This window comes from Mus pahari, unplaced genomic scaffold (genome assembly GCF_900095145.1).
Source record: "Mus pahari unplaced genomic scaffold, PAHARI_EIJ_v1.1 scaffold_9412_1, whole genome shotgun sequence".
Classification (NCBI taxonomy): domain Eukaryota; kingdom Metazoa; phylum Chordata; class Mammalia; order Rodentia; family Muridae; genus Mus; species Mus pahari.
The window spans coordinates 27003-32078 of NW_018391667.1; the positions used below are offsets into that span (position 1 = coordinate 27003).

General features: G+C 38.5%; 1 pseudogene; it reads left to right on the plus strand.

Annotated features, from left to right (window-relative positions):
• Window positions 1-2664: 2664 nt before the first annotated feature.
• Window positions 2665-3124, plus strand: LOC110314637 (annotated as a pseudogene).
• The last annotated feature ends 1952 nt before the right edge of the window (window positions 3125-5076 follow it).

Consider the following 5076-nt stretch of genomic DNA (forward strand, 5'->3'; position numbering starts at 1 on the left):
TGCTTTTAATATTCTATCTTTATTTAGTGCATTTCTTATTCTGATTATTATGTGTCAGGAGGGATTTCTTTTCTGGTCCAGTCTATTTGGAGTTCTGTAGGCTTCTTGTATGTTCATGGGCATCTCTTGCTTTAGGTTAGGGAAGTTTTCTTCTATAATTTTCTTGAATATATTTGCTGGCCCTTTAAATTGAAAATCTTCATTCTCATCTACTCCTGTAATCCGTACATTTGGTCCTCTCACTATGTCCTGGATTTCCTGGATGTTTTAAGTTAGGATCTTTTTGCATTTTGCATTTTCTTTTTTTTTATTATTATTTTCTTTATTTACATTTCAAATGCTATCCCGAAAGTTTCCTATACCCCTCCCCCCACCTCTGCTCCCCACCCACCCACTCCCACTACTTGGCCCAGGCCTTGCCTTGTGCTGCGTCATATAAAGTTTGCAAGACCAAGGGGCCTCTCTTCCCAATGACGGCCGATTAGGCCATCTTCTGCTACATATGCAGCTAGGGACACAAACTCAGGGGGTACTGGTTAGTTCATATTGTTGTTCCACCTACAGGGTTGCAGCCCCCTTCAGTTCCTTGGGTACTTTCTCTAGCTCCTCCATTGGGGACCCTGTGTTCCATCCCAATAGCTGGCTGTGAGCATCCACTTCTGTGTTTGCCAGGCACTGGCATAGCCTCACAAGAGGCCGCAATATCAGGGTCCCTTCAGCAGAATCTTGCTGACATGAACATTAGTATCTAGGTTTATCTTCTGAGTTGCTGGTTAAAAGTAAAAGAATCTTTCTTACTATGCCAAACCACATGAATTCATGTCTTATGACCCCATTCCTTGGTTGGTCTACACTAAATTATGATTCAACCTTAGATATGATAACTCACTCTGAGGGACATTCTACAAGTTAGTTCTGAGCTCCACTGAGAGATACTTTCCCCTCATAGCTTCTCTGTTTTACTCTCATGAAGCAAGCTGAAGTACATGGTAAATGTTCTTGCAAAAATACATGGAAATTCACCTTCTAGCATAAATTGTGTGATCAGATATTGTAGGACTGTATATTTCAGGAGGCTTCTAAATTGCTTAAGATGTGTTTGTTTTATTGAAGTTTGGTCTCACTGTCTATTTTAATGCTAAATGTGTTTTCCCCAAGATCTGGAATCTACACATAGACCTGTGACTATGCCACTAATCATTTCTGATTGGTATATAGATACCAACAGTCAACAGCTGAACATAACAGTCATAGAAGGAGTTTAGGTTTCCAAAGCTTTGGGTCAGAATAGGACCATGAGAAGAAGGTGCAGGAGGAAGAAGGAGAAACCACTATGGCATAAGTGAACCAGAAAAAATGTGATCTTGAGGGCTGGGCAATTGGAGAGCTGAAATGAAACACAAAAAGTAGTAATTAATAATTCAGGGTTATTGATAGGAATGCAGATTCTAGTAGCATAGAGGGTAGTTATCTGTCCAGTTCTAATGTTGATTAAAGCTTACTGTAAATATAAAGTTTGTGTGTGTGTGTTTTATGCAGGAACTAAAGAATCAAATTCTGGGTTGAAATCCCAGGTAGAGATTAAAATTTTCTATAACACATTGGAACCTCAATATCTAGCCAAAATTCCCTTTTAAAAAATTAGTGTCAGATTGCCAAATGGAAAACATACACTGCCATCTTAAGATTAGGTGGTGGGGAGAATTGGTTTCTTAGCTGTGTGGTATTTCTTGAAGCTGTGTTGGGGATGGGAGGTCTAGGAAAAAAATACTAATTTTGGCAAATTTTGGTGTTTCTAAGTTAGGATGAAGTAGAGCCTCCCAAACCTAACTAAACAACATGCTAATGGGAAGGCTTGGGCTCCAGCCTAAGGTCGCTCAAATGCTTCTCTGCTTTCTTGGAGATGCTGCTTAATCCCAGAGATACTAAAGATGCTTGCTGTGCAATGAAGCAGGCCAAGTCCTGCTGCTCAGAGGACAGAAATCAAGGCTACATGCCTTCCAAAATCAAAAAAATTATAGAGAATAAATGGAAATGTGAGATTTCTGGGATTTTTTTAATTTTTTAAAAAAAACATTTATTTATTTTATGTGTATACACTGTTGCTATATTCAGACACACCAGAAGAGGGCATCGGATCCCATTACAGATGGTTGTGAGCCATCATGTGGTTGCTGGGAATTGAAATCAGGACCTCTGGAAGAGCAGTCAGTGTTCTTAACCGCTGAGCCATTTCTTCAGCCTGAAACCATTGTAATTTATTTGCTTGTTTTCTTAAAAGAAGACTGGGTTCAACTATGATACACTTTTACTACTGTACCTCTTGTCTCTACTTTCCAAGTGCTAAGATTATAGACATGCATTATACCCAGTCCATTATAGATTCTTACACAAGAAAGTAACACAACATGTTGAAACTTTTGGGGATAAATTTAGAAAATACTATTTTGGTTTTTTTTATAAATTGATTTTAATCACCTCCTGGCATTGTAAATCATTAACCAGTTATTAAAGATTGAAATGTGAGATTTCAATGCCATGTTAAGCCACTGGTTTCAATATAAGTACATTTATCCACAGAGATATTAAACTCTATAGAATGGAGAAATAAATAAAAATTACTTTAAAAATATTTTAGAAGGGAGAAATAGACTTTTCACTAAGATGGCACCAAAAGCAAAGAAGGAAGCCCTGGCCATTCCCAAAGATGAAGCCAAAGCAAAGGCCTTGAAAGCTAAGAAGGCAGTGCTGAAAAGCATCCACAGCCACAAAAAGAAATCAGAACATCACCCACCTTCCTGCAGCCCAAGTCCCTGTGGCTCCAGAGACAGCCAAAATATTCTCAAAAGAGTGCACCCAGGAGAAACAAGCATGACCACTATGCTGTCATCAAATTACAACTGACCATCTAGTCCACCATGAAGACAATAAAGGATAACTACATGCTTGTGTTCATTGTGGATGTCAAGGCCAACAAGCACCAGATCAAAGAGGCCATGAAGAAACTCTGTGACATTGATGTGGCCAAAGTCTGACAAAGCCTGACAGAGAGAAGAATGTATATGCTCCCTTGGCTCCTGATTATGATGCTCTAGATGTTGCCAACAAGATTGGCATCATCTAAACTGAGTCCAGATGGCTAATTCTAAATATAAACCTTTTTTTACCATAAAAAAGAAGGGAGAAATAAAAGAAGAGTAAGATGTCAATGCTATCTTAAACAACTGGGTTCTTTCAGTGTGGGATCCATGGGAACACTGAGACAGGTTATGCGAGCACATGATATATATGCTGTCCTGAAAATAGGCTTATTCAGTAAATATAAAAGAATTTAAATGAAGTTAATTATAGGAAAAATATTAATTAAATTTACATAGAGATAAAGGGAATATTTGTGTTTGTGTAAAATAAAATAAAGGGGAAAGTATATTTGGCCAGAGAGATATTAATCACCATAGAAGGGAGAAATAAATGAAAATGGCTTTAAATGTTTTTATACATGGATGAAAAAACAAATTCAGGACTTGGATCTCAATGCTTAGGAGACCAAGCAAGGGCAGTTATGTTTCTTGTAAATCTGAAGCCAACCTGATATATAAACAAATCTGAGCCATCTTGGGCTACACGGAGAAATCCTATTTCAATAAATTATCATTGTTTTTAATAATTTTAAATTGTTTTAATTTCAAAATGAAGGTGGTTATAAGTTTGGTAGTTACAATTCCCACTGTGGACAACTGGGTCTGTTGATTCTTGTTTCTGGAGTTCAGACCAGGGGCTGTGTGGATTTACCCCCATTGATAAAATGTCATATAGGGGGTGTTAAAAATCCTGGGCATACACAAGTGCTTAGAGGCAAAACTGAGTTGTCTCTAATGTTTTATAGGACCAGAGAGCCAGGATACAAGATTTAAGCCCAAAATTAAATTAGAAACTGCATCTTTATGGTAAGGGAATTGGAAGCCACATTGCCTGTAACCCTGCCTCTTTTGTCTGCCAAATCCCTCATTGGGAAATTCCCTACCTGTGAGCTATATATGTCTCGTTTTTCATGTCCAATGCTGATATATGGAACGCCACTTAAGAGTGAGGCAGGTTGTATACACAAATAAATAACTTGGTTTACTTAATTGCCTTCTTTAATTAATATGGCCATGATGATTTAGGTGGGTATTTTTCTCCTCCCATCTTGCGTTAGCAATGCCAAAAATATTAGAAAGATCATCAAGACACACCTTAAAGTTATATGTCACACTACACTGGAAAGTCCAAAGAAATAGATTTTATTAATGCAAACTAACAAGGCTAAAACAAGGCAAGATATGTAACTTATAACTACAATGAAACTTACAATTACAATGTAACTTACAACCCAAATGAGTTTGAAGCAGTAGTGAAAAATTTCCCAGGTCAAATGTTTTTGATTAGCTGGGTTCACTGATGAATTATACCAAGCCTTTAAAGAACTAAGATTAATGAGTCTCCAATGGATGACTGTGAGCATCCACTTCTGTATTTGCCAGTCACTGGCAGAGCCTCCCAGGAGACAGATATATCAGGTTCCTGTCAGTAGGCTATTGTTGACATCTGCCTAGTGTCCGGGTTTGGTGGTTGTTTATGGGGTGGATCCCCAAGTGTGTCAATCTCTGGATGGTCTTTCCTTCCGGCTCTGCACCTAACTTTGTCTCTGTAACTCATACCATGGGTATTTTGGTCCCCATTCAAAAAGGAACGAAATATCCACAGTTTGGTCTTCCTTCTTCTTGAGTTTCATGTGTTTTGCAAATTGTATCTTGGGTATTCTAAGTTGCATGGCTAATATCCACTTATCAGTGAGGAGCCAGAAAAATGCCCAGGGAGCTGAAGGGGACTGAAGCCTCATAGAGGGAATATCAATATGAACTAACCAGCATCTCCAGAGCTCCTTGGAACTATACCACCAATCAAAGAAAACACATGGTGGAACTTGTGGCTCTAGACATATATGTAGCAGAGGATGACCTAGTCTGTCATGAATGGGAAGAGAGGCCATTGGTCATGTGAAGGCTCTATGCCCCAGTATAGAAGAATACCAGG